Source organism: Grampus griseus (assembly GCF_964374135.1).
Source record: "Grampus griseus genome assembly, chromosome: 7".
Classification (NCBI taxonomy): Eukaryota; Metazoa; Chordata; class Mammalia; order Artiodactyla; family Delphinidae; genus Grampus; species Grampus griseus.
In genome coordinates, this window is record NC_139001.1 from 59144197 (window position 1) to 59160894 (window position 16698).

Genomic DNA, 16698 nt, shown 5'->3' on the forward strand with positions numbered 1-16698 from the left:
CACTGCCCCTAGATGTAGCACCTCTTATCTGGTAACCGCACCATTATCTGAAGCAATAAAATGAGTTAAATCCTGATCTTTCTTTCCAGAAAGCACGGGAAGTTGTTTTATATAAGACTTGTGGTTTTGAAATGAGAAAGGGCTACTGTTAGTTAAGACTCATCTATGGGATAATAAAGTCTAGAAATTATAGAAGAATGGAAGCTAAAGACTGTATTAATGTGGTTTGGAGTTAACGTTCTTCGTCAAAATTTAGAATTACCTAAGTCAGAATGAGCCTGAGATTTTTCATTGCCCTTTGAAACGAACCTGACATTACGACGAAATACAGTGTGAGGCTTAAAAAAAATTTTTTTGTAGAGAACAGGGGAAAAAGTTGCTTTTAGAAGAAAAAGTAAAATAAATTGTGTTGCTTTAAAAGACCTTAATTATAATCTTACGTTTAAAACAAGTACTTTAAATGAAGCATTCGCTTTCTCCTTCAAAACTTCTCTTGGGAATATTCCTTTGCAGGGAGAGAGCATGCGTGAACACACTGCGTTCCTCTCCGGTTATATTGAATACAAAAACTTGTGAATAATCGATGCACGAGAACGTGGATTGGAAGAATCGTTAAGAACTTGATCGGAGTTTTCGAGCCTTTCTACTACACGCCTGATCCATGGTCACTCTGCCACAGAGCGAGGAACAAAGAACTCAGGGTCTGGAAGGTAGGCGCCAGGAGAGTTTGTTGGTCTGTCTGGCGAAATTGCTGGCAGTAGCGAGCCCTCAATAAATATTTGTTGAGTAAATAAACGACTGCATGAATGGTGAATGAACTAAAATTGTCGTTAGTACTGTGTCCTTGGGAATACAATCTTGTGCCACTAAAATTAAACATGTGAGAATTTGGAATTGTTAAACTACATAAAGTAGGGGAAGATTAACTCACTTTGCCTATTTCTTCTGATAAGAAAAGTATTAGTTCTTGCTGGGGCACCAGAATATAGTTTACATATTTTTTAAGGTTAAGATCACTGGTCTATTAGTCTTTTCAGTAGTCAGGAAAATGCAAATTAAAACAGAGATACAGTTTCACTCAGACTGGCCAAAAATTTAAAGCCTGTTAAGACCAGGTGTTGGTAAGGATATGAGGAAATCCCTGAAATGATGTTATTAGTGTAAATGTTTCACTTGGGAGTGCAATTCAGGAATATTTAGCAAAACCACTTCCGGATATATACCCTAAAACAAAGTTTTTCATGCTGCAAGTTAGAACCCATTGGCAAATTGTGAAATCAATTTAGTGGGTTGCAACTAGCGTATTTTCTTCTTTCTTTTTGAAATAGAATTTTAAAAATAAGAGTAGTGTGAGTATTGTTTCCTGAAGCGCTTGTGCCTGTCTGTGTGTATGCTGTATAAAACGCATACTTCTTATTGTGCTTCACCATCAACAAAGTTTCCAAGATACTGTCCTGGAGAAGGTACATTATGAGTCTTGTACTGATGCTCTCTCTCCTTTATTCGTTCAGCTGAGGCTTGCCAACACCCATGACACCAGGCACTATTCTGAGAACTGGGACATAAAGCCCAGGAAGTTAACATTCTAGTGGAGGACTGGAAGTAAACAATAAGATAATTTCAGGTGTGATAACTTCCAAGAAGGAAAAAGTAGGATAGATGGATAGGAAATGAAAGAGGTACCAATTCAGAAAATAGAAACAGAAAAAAAAAAATAGAAATAGGAAAGGAGGTGTTATCTGATCAGGAACCTGAATAAAAATAAGGGAGGAAGCCATAGGAAGATGAAGGAAGTGCTGGTATCAGGCAGAGTGAACAGAAGCCCAGTAAAGGACCATACTGGACTACAGAAAGCTAGGGAAAGAGAGGGTGAGCGGACAGATCACATGGGGCTTCCCTGGCCATAGGAAGAGGTTTGGATTTTATATCAGGTATGATAGGAAGGATTCTGATGAAGACAAGACCCAATCAGACTCCATGGGCTGTGTGAACTATAAACTAAAGGGGGGCAAGAGTGAGACACTTACGAGCCCCTGGAGGAAAAAATGATGGCTTGGACTAGGGTGATCGTGGGATGGGGGGAAGTGGTCAGATTTTAAGATGTATTATTTTGAAGGTAGAGCTAACCAGACCAGAGGAGTGGATGGTTCATTCACAGTAGTATTTGTGTATCGTAGTAAAATATTGCCAACGACCTAAATGGCCCTCAGAAGGGAAATGGAGACATGAACAGTGGTGTATTCATACAATAGAATTTGAAGTGTTCAAAGGAATGGCATAGCTTGCTTGCATCAATGTAAGTAAATCTTAAAGTTGAATGGAAAAGCAGATTGCAAACACTTCTGTAAAGTATACCCCTTATGCAAATTTTAAACACAAAACATACATAAGTTGTGAAAGTATATAAAGACATGTGCAGTTGGAATAGGATACAGGTTAACTCTGAGGAGGGAAAGATGGAGGAAGGAGGGGAGGGTCAGGTCTTCAATGTATGAAGCAAATATGGCAAAATGTTAAATGTGAGTGGTAGATACATAAGTGTTTTTTATATTTTCACTTTCTGTGGGATTTTTTTGTATCTGAAACATTTTATGATAAAAAACTTTAATTTTGAAACATTCGTTATGTCAGTCGAGATATATATTGTAGTGTTAAATATGCGGTCCCTTTATAGGGTCCTATAAATTGGAATACGAGTTAGTCTTGTAATTTTAGCCATCTCATAAAGGTTTTATGTCACTATGTTAATCATATACGGGTAAATATGTTCATTTTGAACGAAAGACACAAAATGAGTAAGAATGGAAATTCAGTGTGCAGAGATGAGGGCGCAGGCCAGAGCAAAGGTAATAGGTACATACCTGACATTTCATAAGCACACACCTGACATACACAGACAGGATCTGGTACGAGGGCTATAAATACAGCACATACTCAGTAACTACTTATTACTAGCCAGAATGATTGTAGGAGGAATGTTAAATCTGTAAAACATTCTAAAATACCAGTCTCCTGTTAAAGAGCTTTGAACTCCTCAGGCTATTATGAACTTTCAGGATGGTTGTGTGCTGTCCCATAGCTTTTATTCACTTTGCACAAAGAATTCCATTTCTTATTATTAAGTATGATACTTGACCCTGAGGTTCTGAGCACTAATAACAAGGTGAGCTGAAGTCAACCTTGACCTCTAGATGTTTGGTTTTAGGACAAAGAATGCAACAATTACTAACATGTTATCACTTTTAGATGGATTTCAAAACAAAGCTAATGTCCCAGTAGGTGTGCTGCTCTAGTCCCACACACCTTTCCTTCTTTCAGGCAATGTAACTGGAACCCAAGCTGCTCTGTAAACAAGAGACCTTCAATAGCTGCCACACACCCAGGAACAAAGGACTGGGGAGAGTTGTCATTGTATTTGTGGATACAGGCAGGTTGCAGTCTGTCAGGTGACTTATTTTAAATAACCCCCTAATTATCGATCTACACGCCCCCCTCCCCCCACCCCCACTCCCACGCCCCACCCCACCGCACCCCACGCCTGCTTTCAGGATGCACAAAGGCAAGAAACCCAAAAGGTCTAAGTTACCCTTCTGCAGCCAGAAGCCACTCTGCAGGAGGGCCCAGCCCATGACCACCCTGGCTCAGTCAGATCCACAAATCCTACCCCTCCAAACCATATTGGTATGTTTGCTTTTAATCATACGTCAACACTATTTTAAGTAGGTCAGTTTGCTGACATCTGACACCTGATGCGAGAATGGAATATGGAACCATGAATACAAACCTGGCCATTTTTAGGGAGAGGAAATATTTGTTTTCTCATGGATAAGCATTGTCCATTGTGAAATACTTGATTGCTAGTGTTAGAGCACCATTAAACACTGGATGAGATAAAGTCAAGTTTTAATTACTGAATCAGTCGGTTCCAACATTATGGACACTGAATTATAACTACAACCTAACTCTGCCTACATTTTTATGATCCAGACTCCCCTTTAACTTGCTCTCCTTCCATAATTTTTTTAAAAATTTGCACTTAGCAAGGTTTTTGTTTGTTTGTGCTCAAGCGTTTTGGGGTTGTTTTTAATTTGATCATCCCCCCACATACACTGGAAACAACTGGAGTGTACCAAAGAAAAAGGTGTGAAGATTTTCTAGTTTTTGCTACATAGACAACTTATTGTAAACTGTCCTAGGTGTGAATTTTCCACATCATTGATTTCTTCTTCAGATCTGTTCCTCTTAAACAACTCTGTGGAAAGAGAATTGCTGTAGAGAGAGGAAGTTTAACTGTTAGCTTAAAGGAGACTTGAGGATTGACTATAGATTGGTTAAAAATTGAAGATATTGGTCAGGGCCCCAAGGAAGAGCCTAATCTGAACATTGATCCGTAGAGTTCAAAACCAGTCCACCAGCAGTCCTTAAAAACTTAAACAGAGAATTACGATATGATCCATCAGTTCCACTCCTAGGTATATACCCAAAAGAATTGATGCAGGGACTCAAAGAGAAACTTGTACACGCATGTTTGTAGCAGTGTTATTAACAATAGCCAGGAGGTGTAAATCATACAAATGTCCATCACCAGATGAATGGATAGAAAAAAGATGTGGTATGTACCTACAATAGAATGTTAGCCTTAAAAGGAATGAAATTCTGATACATACTACAATATAGATGAACCTAAAGAGCATTATGTTAACTGAAATAAGCCAGACACAAAAGGACAAATATTATATGAAGTACCTAGAGTAGAAAAATTCAGAAACACGAAGTAGAATAGAGGTTACCAGGGACTGAAGGGAAAGAGGGAATTAACGTTTAATGCATGCAGAGTTTCTGTGTGGGAAGATGAAAAAGTTCTGGAAATGGCTAGTGCTAATGCTTGCACAACACTGTGAATGCACTTAATGCCACTGAATTGTACACTTTTAAATTGTTAAAATGGTAAATTTCATGTACATTTTACCACAATTTAAAAATAAAAAAATAGCAACAACAGCTCACCAAAAATCTGGATTCCACAAGGACTCATGGGGTCAGGTTAAAGGCGCGGGGAGTGAGGAGCAAAACCACGTTCCCATCCCACCCTCTCCCAGATTTCTAGACAGAAAAAATTACCGTGGAAAATGTGATAGAATTATTAATAGTCCAAAAAGTCATCATAATTCACAGCTCCTTTTTGCTACAATAGTGTTTCAAGATTGCAATTTTGGGGGACTTTCCTGGCAGCCCATCGGTTAGGACTCGGCGCTTCCACTGCAGGGGGCACAGGTTCGATCCCTGCTCGGGGAACTAAGATCCCACAAGCCGCACAGCGGGTGGTGGGGAGGGGGGGAAAGATTGCAATTTTTTTTAATAAAAATAATTTTCCTTATCATGACACATAATACCCCTAACTCACAAACATGTCCTCTCTTCATGGGCCACCAGGAAGAAACAAGGAGAAAATACCCAGCACTGTCAGTCTGGCCGGGGTGTACAGAGATCCAGCCTTGGGAGAACCAGCACGCTTATCCCTTGGTGAGTGTCCCCCAGTGTTAAAGGAAATGACCCTGACACATACTCAGGCTAGACTGGGAATCTCCGGGACCTATGGATTTTGGGCCCAAAGGGATGTTTTGGAGTAGGACACAATGATTCCACTCAAATGGTCTTTAAACAGGCTGATGAAACTTGTGCCTCCTGGGGTTGTAACTCAGAATGGACTGCTCCCTTTGGCGTTTATTGAAAGAACTGTAAAAGTGGGCGGTGGGAGAGGGGGTTCTTTTCCTGTCTCAGTAAGACCAGCGTCTGCAACTACAAGTGCCACCAAACATCCTCATTAATGACTGAGGAGATGATGAGGTGCTGTGAGTAGTACTATAGCAAGGAGCTTTGCCGAGTATCACTACCAGGCAGCGGCGCAGACTACCAGGCACCAACAGGTGCAATACAGACGATTTAATGGCAACCAAGGCGATCACAGGAACCCATTGGGCTAGAATTGCAAAGGCCTAAGGAGTTTAGGTTGTATCCTGAAAGCAATAGGGTTTTGAGCAAAGGAACAATATAGTAAAATTTGCATTTTAGAAAAATCACTCTGGAAGGGTAAAGAATGCACATGAAGGGGACAAGGAAGCTGGATGCTGGGGAAACGGGAAGCTATTCCAGCTATCTAGGACACAGAATGATGAGGGCCTAAATTAATATTGTTCTGGTGGGATTAGAGGGAGGGGTGAGCATAAAACAGGATGTAAGAGATATTTAGGAGGTCAGAGAGAACAAGAATATAACCAGTGGGAGAGGAGCATAAAATGGTAGGATTAAAAAGGAGATTTAGAGTGCTGTCACTAAAAGAAAAAAAATCTCATTGATGTCCTCGAAAAACAAGCCAATGAACTACATTCATAATGCTCTGTAAATTTGGAGATATATTTTGAAAGCTATGTGAAAAATCAAAAACCATGATTATAATTCCAATAATCAAATAGCAGTTAGAAGTAGAAGTGCAACATTGGTCCTCCAGTTGAAATTATATAATTACTAGGGTTATAAAAATGTATAAGACAGATCCCACATTAGTGTACTTTGCTCTGTCTATAGATATCCACTATGTACCCGGTGCTTTACTAACATATATTAACATAAGGCAGGAAAATAGGGGATCTGGTTTTCTTGGGGCAAGGCTCATGCTTAGCTGATCTCATCCCTATAATTACTTTAATTCCTAGAAATTTATTTTTTAAATTTCCTCATTAACTAATAGATACTTATATACTAATATACTTACATACTTTAATACTTTCATACACTTTAAAAAGTAGTTAAATAATAAATATCTAAATAATATATCAGCAGTGTTGATGGTGGTTAAAGGTACCATTTATTCCATAGGTTGTAGAATGGCAAGAAAGAACTGTAGCAGAACTAGAGATGAGATGATAGTGCCAGGAGGTTGTGAATTTAGACTGAGAAGCACCTCTGATATTGCTCCATGATACTGTCTCTTGATACAGTAGTTATGATTTTAGGCACTTTATTTTAAAAGTTAGGAACAGGAATATAAGTTTCTGAGTAGAAAAGTGATATTTGAATCATGTTGGTCTGGGGTGTCTTTGAAACTACACAATGGAAAAAGTTATGGGCTTGGCAGGCTCAATGATAAGAGCTAAAATGTACTGAGCACTTACTCTATGCCAGACATGTACTCATTTAATCCTCACACCAATCCTATAAGGCAGGCTTGGTTCATTCTCTCTATTTTATAGATAAAATACAAAAACTGAGAGAGATCAACTTGCTCAAGGTCCTAGAACGTGTGGTGAATGGCAGAGCTGCTATTTCAACCCTGACAGAGCCCACACTCTACTGTTATATTGTACCTGACAGCATCTGAATACCCAGCCCCACCTGCTTAAGCATCATGTTTGATACCAGGTGATAATGTTCCCCTGCTCCCAGCCACCACAGATTAGACACCTGAGATAGCGGCCACTGATCCATAATACCTTAGTGGTCCCAGATACATACATTCACATACACAGGTGAATTTAATCCAGTCATTTTCTTTCTCTTAGCTTAGTTAATACCAAGAGATAACACTGGCCAATGGTGGGATTGAAGGCAAATAAATGATGCTGAGTCCACGGCAGACCAAAGATTACTATGAGCCAATGTTATGAGGGAGCAAAAGAGACCAAATGGCCAGTAAGAAAAGAGGGTTGCTTAGAGAAGCAAGAAGAATTATCCAAAACTCAAAAATTTAGAAACTGTACAAACTGCCTGTCTTAGTTCTAACAAAGATACCATAGACTGGGTGGCTTAAACAACATTTATTTCTCATAGTTCTGGAGGCTGGGAAGTTCACAATCAAGGTGTCAACAGATCTGGTGTCTGGCAAGAGTCTGCTTCCTGATTTGCAGGTGGCCCTCTTCTTATATCCTAACAGTGGAGAGCAGAGATAGAGAAGCAAGCTCTCTCATATCTCTTCTCATATCTTCTTCTTCTCATATCTTTTCTTCTAATGGCACTAATCCCATTCATGAGGGCCCCACAACCTAATTCCCTCCCAAAGGCTCCACCTCTAAATACCATCTCACTGGGGATTAACAACATACGAATTTCAGGGGATGGGGGCCACAAACATTCAATCCATAACATTGGCTTCATAAATTCCTAATTGGAAATTGGTAAAGCCTGGTTTTTCTAGTTACTGTCTTTCAAAGTAAGAGTCTGAAAGATCTAGTCTACTTTGTAACCAGAGTTGTTATGGCAATCCCATCTCTAGGATAAGAGCTTGGTCAAGCTGGGTCTGTTTGGACTCCTCTTTTTCAGATTAGAGACTGGAAGGCTGGGTGTGGTGTTGTATGGGGATCCTGTGGCTGCTGTAAGAAATTACCACAAACTTTGTGTCTTAAACAACAGAAAGTTATTCTCTCAGTTTTGGAGACCAGAAGTCTGAAATCAAGGTCTCAGCAGGACTGTGCTCCCTCCAGAAGCTCTAGGGGAGATTCTGTTCCTTGCCTCTTGTAGCTTCTGATTGCTGTCCTCATTCCTTGGTTTATGGTTGCTCACACCAGTCTCTGCCTCCATCTTTGCATGATCTTCTCTGTGTCTGTGACTCCTCCTCTTGTGTCTCTGATAAGGACACTTGTCATTGGGTTTAGGGCCTCCTTGGGTAAACCAGGATGATCTCATCTCAAGATCCTTAACTTAATTTAATTACATCTGTAAAGACCCTTTTTCCAAATAAGGTAACATTTACAGTGTTTGGGTACTAGGACAAGGACATATCAATCTTTGGGGGGAGGGGGAGCACCACTTCTTTTCCTCCTTAGTTTTCTAATTTATGTTTGATGGTTGAAGAAAAAATTATAACATGTCTAATATGGGTCTAAATTTATATGGTGGGAATATTTAAAACAATTATCAAATGGGAGCGTAAAGGGATATAAAAAGAAATAAAGTTTCTATATACTTCACTTGAACTGTTGAAATGAAAACACAAGCAGATTGTGACAAATTAGGTATAATAATGTATACCTAGAGCATACAGTACTAAAGATATACAAAGAGACGCACTATAAAATATTGTAAATAAGCCAAAATGGAATTCTAAAAAATGTTCAAGTAACATGGGAAAGCAGAAAAAACAAAATGGCAGATTTAAGCCCTGATATATCATTACATTAAATGTAAATGGCTTAGGGGACTTCCCTGGTGGTCCAGTGGTAAAGAATCCGCCTTCCAATGCAGGGGACGCAAGTTGGAACCCTGGTCGGGGAACTAAGATCCCACATGCTGCGCACACCACAACCACTGAGCCCACGCACCTCAACTAAAGAGCCCACGTGCTGCAAACTATAGAGCCCATGCGCTCTGGAGCCCGCATGCCACAACTACAGAGCCCACGCACCACAATGAGAGAAAACCCGCATGCCACAACTAGAGAGAAGCCCACATGCCACAACTAGAGAAGCCCACACGCTGCAACGAAGATCCCGCATGCCACAACTAAGACCTGAAGGAGCCAAAAATAATAAATAAATAAACGTAAATGTCTTAAATAAATCAATTAAAAGACAGATCGGCAGAGTAGATTCTTGAAAAACAGCCTAACTCTATGCTGTCTATAAGAAACTTACTTATAATAAATTATCAGATGAAAAAAGATACAGCATGCAAACATTAATAAAAGTAGGAGTGACTATATTCATATCAGATAAAGGAGACTTCAAAGTAAGTAAAATGAACAAAGATGGAGAAGGACATTGTATAACGATAAATAGGTTAATCCACCAAGAACAGTAATCCTAAATGTGGAGGTACACAACAATAGAGCTACAAAATATGAGAAACAAAAGATGATAGAAATGGATGGAGAAATAAACCCATATTATAGTTGGAGATTTCAACACTCCTCACTCAATAAGTGATAAAACTAGACAGAAAATCAGCAAGGATATAGAAGAACTCAACACCACCAACCAACAGGACCTAATCAACATTTATATAACACTCCATCCAACAACGGCATACTACACATTCTTTTAAAGTGTCCAGGGACTTCCCTAGTGGTGCAGTGGTTAAGAGTCCGCCTGCCAATGCAGCCCTGGTCCGGGAAGATCCCACATGCCACGGAGTTCGAGCACTGGTCCGGGAAGATCCCACATGCCACAGAGCAACTAAGCCCGTGTGCCACAACTACTGAGCCTGCGCTCTAGAGCCCACGGGCCACAACTACTGAGCCCACGGGCCACAACTACTGAAGCACGCACTCCTAGAGCCTGTGCTCCGCAACAAGAGAAGCCACCGCAATGAGAAGGCCGCGCACTACAACAGAGTAGCCCCTGCTCGCCACAACTAGAGAAAGCCCACACGCAGCAACAAAGACCCAGTGCAGCCCAATTAATTAATTAATTAATTAAAATAAAGTGTCTAGAGGAAGTATTCCAAGACAGACCATATCCTGGGTCATAAAATAAACCTTAAGAAATTAAAAAGAATATAAATCACAGACAGTGTGTTGTGTAACCTTATGAGAGTCAAACTAGAATTAAATAACAGAAAGCTAAGAGGAAAATCTCCAAATTCTTGGAGACTAAACAACACACTTATATATAAGTCATGTGTTAAAGAGGAAGTCTCAAAGAAAATCAGAAAATAGATGGAACTTAATGAAAATGGAAATAGAACATATCGAATTTTGAGGGACACAGGTAAAGAAGTGTTGAGAGGGAAATATATAACACTAAATGCATACATTAGAAAAGAAGGAAAGTCTCAAATCAATATTTTATTAAGCTCCCACCTCAAGAAAGAAGAACAAATTAAACTCAAAGCAACCAGAAGGAAAGAAATAATAAAAATTAGAGCAAAAATTATGAAACTGAAAACAGAAAAGCAATAGGGAAAAATCAATGAGACAGAGATGGTTCTTTGAAAAGACCAATAAACTTGACAATTCTCTAATAAGACTGATAAAAAGAGGTTAAACAATTTCCAATGTCAGAAATAAAGCAGGGGATATCACTACAGACCCTGCAGACTAGAAAGACGTAATAAGGGAATACTATCAACAACTCTACACACATATATTTGACAACTTAGTTGAAATGACCAGTTTCTCAAAATACCATGACTTGCCCAATATGAAATAGATAATTTGAAGATCTTATAACTCAATGTAATTGAATGTGTAATTTAAAACTCCCACAAAAGACACATCCAAGCCCACATGGTTTCACTGGAGATTCTACCAAACGTTTACAAAATTAAGACAAGCTACAGTTTGGGAGAAAATATTTCCAAACTGTGTATCTGGGAAAAGACTAGTATCTAAAGTATACAAACAACTCTCAAAACTCAACAGCAAAAAAGCAAACAATCCAATTTGTGTGTGTACAAAACACATGGTCATTTCATAGAAAAAATATATATATATGATAAATAAGCACATGAAAATAGTTTGGTATCATTAGCTATTAGGGAAATGCAAACTAAAACCACAATGAGATTAACACTATATACCTATCAGAAAGGTTGAAATAAACAATGGTAATACCACCAAATGCTGGTGAGGATGGAGAGAAGCTGGATCATATATTCCTAGTGGGAATGTATAATGACATAGACACTTTGGAAAATAGTTTTGACAGTTTCTTAAGAAACAAAATATGCAGGGGGGGCGGGTATGATGAATTGGGAGATTGGGATTGACATATATACACCAATATGTATAAAAAGGATAACTAATAAGAACCTGCTGTGGGCTTCCCTGGTGGCGCAGTGGTTGGGGGTCTGCCTGCCGATGCGGGGGACACGGGTTCGTGCCCCGGTCTGGGGGGATCCTGCATGCCGCGGAGCAGGTGGGCCCATGAGCCGTGGCCGCTGAGCCTGCGCGTCCGGAGACTGTGCTCTGCAACGGGAGAGGCCACAGCAGCGAGAGGCCCGCGTGCCGTGGGGAAAAAAAAAAAAAAGAACCTGCTGTATAAAAAAATAAATAAAATAAAATTCAAAAAAAAGAAACAAAATATGCAACTACATAGGGCCCAGCAATTGCACTCTTGGGCATTTATTCCAGAGAAATCAAGACTTATGTTCACACAAAAACCTGCTCATGAATTTTCAGGAGCTCTATTCATAATAGTAAAAAACTGGAAAAAAAATTCAGATGTCCTTCAGTGGGAAAAAGTTTATACAAACTATGGTATATCCATATCTTGGAATACTACTCATCAATAAAAAGGAACTACAGATTAATGACAATGTGGATTAATTATGAGAATTATGCTGGTGAAAAAAGCCAATCCTAAAAGGTTATAGACTGTATGATTCCATTTATATAACATTCTTGAAATAATAAAGTTATAGAAATGAAGAACAGATTAGTGGTTGCCAGGAGTTAAGGAGGAGGTGAGGGCAAAAAGGAAGTAGGCACAGGTATAAAAAGGCAACATGAGGAATCTCTGTGGTGGCAGAAATATTCTGTATCTTGACTGTATCAGTGCGAATCTCCTGGTTGTGACATTGTACTATAGTTTTGCAAGATATTACCATTGGGGGAAACTGGGTAAAGGGTAGATGGCGTCTCCGTTATTTTTTATGACTGCATGTGAATCTACAGTTATCTCAAAATAAATAAAATGTTTAATTAAAAAATAAAACTGTTAAGCTTAACAAAATACTGAGTAGTTATCTGTAAAATAAAGGTCTAAAATAAAAATACTGTCCCTAAAGCAGGCCAATTAACTTTTTTGCAAAAATACTGTCCCTAAAGCAGGCCAATTAACTTTTTTGCTCCAGTAATGGTGTAGAGCTCCTATAGGACCAACACTCTTGGACAAAAATATAAAAATCAGTTGCCCAAAGGCACTAGAGAGTGACCAAAAGCAAACAGGAACTGCAAAGATGTTTATAGTTGGAAAAAGGGAATAGCTGTGTGAATTTCCCATTTTTATGTCCTTTTACCTGAAGGCAGTCCTTAGTTGGCACAAGACAGGGTGGCTAAAACTCCAATAGAATCCTGCAGTCTTACTGGTTTGAAGAACCAGAGTTTGAAATGGAAACAGCAACTGGAAACTGAGGGGAAATCTCAAAAAGAAGAGTCATAAACGGGTTGCCTCAAACTCTGCATGTAAATTCTGCCCAAATCTTTGGCTGATTCCTAAACTACATGTGCATGAGAGATCCAAGAAGTTCATCCATGGCTAAAAAAACTAAGCAGAGATTTCAGCTGCTACCAACTGCGAGGGAGTCTGAGTGTGGAGTTTGAAGCAGGCCCAGTTAACCTCCTGTTAAAACAAATAATCAAGACTCTTTGGAAGAACAGAACAGAATCCAAAGTGTCTACAATGATTATTTATAATGTTTTGAATAAAACCCAAAATCACTAGACAAGGGGGAAAATACTCATGACTCAGGCAATCAATGCAGACTGACCTCAAGATTCCCCAGATGTTGAAGTTAGCAAAGAAAGATGACAAAACAGCTATTATAACTAAGCTCAAGGACATAAAGGAAAATATCTTGTAATAAATAAAAGCTATCAGGAGAGAAATCAAAGTATACAAATTGAACCAAATGGAACTTCTGTATTTGAAAAATAAAATAGGGAATTTCCTAGTGGCGCAGTGGTTAAGAATCTGCCTGCCAATGCAGGGGACACGGGTTCGAGCCCTGGTCCAGGAAGATCCCACATGCCACGGAGCAACTAAGCCCGTGTGCCACAACTGCTAAGCCTGTGCTCTAGAGCCCACGAGCCACAACTACTGAGCCCGCGTGCCACAACTACTGAAGCACGTATGCCTAGAGCCCTGCTCCATAACAAAAGAAGACACTGCAATGAGAAGCCTACGCACCACAACGAAGAGTAGCCCCTGCTCGCCGCAACTAGAGAAAGCTCGCATGCAGCAACAAAGACCCCATGCAGCCAAAAATAAAAATAAATAAATTTATTTTTAAAAAGAAAGAAAAAGAAAATAACCTAAATAAAATATCTAATGGATAGACTTAAGATTGGAGATGATGTCAGAATAAGTGAGCATAAAGATAGGTGATTAGAAATTATCCACTATAAAGAACAAAGAGGAAAAAAGATTGGGGAGAAAAATGGAAAAAGAATAGAAAAGGGACTTAGTGACCTATAGAAACAATATAAAAAATTCTAATATATGTGTAATCAGAGTCCTAAAAGGAAAGCACAGAGAGAATGAGGCAGAAAAAAATAGTTGAAGGAATAATAGCTGAAAATTTCCCAAATTTATAGATTCAAGAAGCTCAGCGAACCCCAAGCAAGAAAAATACAAAGAAAACCACATCTGTGATGTCCTTCGTAAATTTTCTGAAAACCAAAGATGAAGAGAAAAATCTTAAAAGCTGTTAAAATATATATATTATATACAAGAGAATACAAATGACCACTGACTTCTCATCAAAAGTAATTTGTATTTCCAAAGTCTGTGTTTTAGCATAATGCAATTTAAGCACAGTACCAGCTAGAAAAGACAGTATAAGGATCATGTCCATGACATGAGGCCCTTAACAGAATTATCAGGAAGTTTTTCTTCAGTCCACCCTTCAAAATAGATCAAAGAACCAGTTACTCCACAGTGAACTGACTAAAACCTACTTACTTAAGAAAACTAAAACTGTGCCTTCATTATATAAATAAATAAATATTAACACCAGGTAGTCATACCAATCCTTAAAAAGCCAGGGTAAAAAGGACTGGTAGCAGAGAGTTTAGAAAAAGGAGAGCTGATTAAATTGGATTATCATCCCGATAGCCCCTTTTCTAATCTCTTTTCAATGCTGCCTCCCTGGGGGTTTATTTTCTTTATATTCTTGGATAACAAAAGTGTTACTTTCCAGGTGATATCGACCTGATCTAGGACTAGAGTCAGATGACTTAAAAGAAAATTTATAACCCTCCTCAGGATCAAGATCAATGTAGAAAAAAAAAAGAAAGGTAACAATAGACATTTCTGAAACTGAAGTTTCATCAGAGACATTCAAACAAATGAACTTATAGATGTATTTTAAAGCTACCTTCACAATGGTTGGAAATAGAAAGCAAACATCAAATAAAAAACATAAATCAGAAGTGGAACTGAACAGGTTATACTGACTCTTATAAAATTTAACAACCTATAAGGATAAAAACCAAAGATAGAACCTCTTAGAATGGCTGTATTCTCAACAACATTTTACATTAAAGTTATAAAACCTGATTCTTACAATGGCACTGGACTGAAGGTCTTAAGCCTTTGAATTCTCTAATCTCTATTTCCTGTCCTGACTTCTCTTCCTAACGCTAAACTTCCATTCACCAGTGTCTCATGGTCACAGGAAGTATGTTATTGAAGGGCATTTTCTTAACTTCAGTATTCCCAGCACTGTTGTCTTATGTTTTGCCATAACTGTATAATCCTTCTACTATTACTTATTAGTTTTCTTTACATTGACTCACACTTGTTTTACTTGTATAAAAATTAAAATTATAGCTACAACTGGAAAAACAGTATAATTGGCCATCAATAAAATGATAGATGGATAAAATATGAAACATGATTATTAAATTCTAACTAGATTTTATTGTCTTCTAAAGTCTGAGACATGATCTCTTGGACAAAACAAAAAGTGTGACGTTAAATAACAACATCAAACTGAGGCTTTCTCATTGATATAAGAAAGACTTTTAAAGGATTAAAAGAGAACTGAGAGTTATGGTGTTGATAATGGCAGAATAACCAGCACTAGAATAACTCTCCCACAGATAACAGTCATAAACTGTGGATAAAATGTAATTAACTATTTGAAGATACTGGAGAGGGGCTGAAGCAAGCAAAAACGGGAGGGGCCTTCAAGCCTTAAAAGAAGGGAACTATACTCACTGGATGAGATCCACTCATACAGAATATTCCCATGTCTAGGGGAGCTAGAACTCAAGCAGAAATCTGCAGTCTTACTGGCTTGTGGTATCAGGCTAAAAAGCTAACAGAGAGGGGGCTGCCCTGGTGGCGCAGTGGTTGAGAGTCCGCCTGCCGATGCAGGGGACACAGGTTTGTGCCCCGCTCCAGGAAGATCCCACATGCCGCGGGGCGGCTGGGCCCGTGAGCCATGGCCGCTGAGCCTGTGCGTCCGGAGCCTGTGCTCCGCAACGGGAGAGGCCACAACAGTGAGAGGCCCTAGTACCAAAAAAAAAAAAAAAAAAAATAGTGGAATTGAATTAATCACACCAATAATTACAGCAAATGTAAATGGACCTAACAAACCAACTAAAAGACTGGAATTGTCCAACTGAATAAAAAAGGAAGACCTAACTATGTGCTATCAATGAAAGACTCCCTTTATTTTATTTCATTTTTTTTTATTTTTGGCTATGCCACATGGCATGTGGGATCTTAGTTCCCCGACCAGGGATTGAACCCATGCCCCCTGCAATGGAAGTGCAGAGTCTTAACCACTGGACCTCCAGAGAAGTCCCCAAAAAGAAACCCACTTTAATACAGGACAAATTAGACTTCGAAACAAAATGTATTACCAGAGATAAAGAGGAATATTTTATAATGATAAAGGGATTGTTTCACCAGTAAGACATATCATTCCTAAATGTATATGAACCTAATAGCAGAACTTCAAAACACATTAAAAAAATCTGACAAAGCTAAAGGGAGAAATAAAGAAACAATTGTAGTTGAAGATTTTAACGTCCCA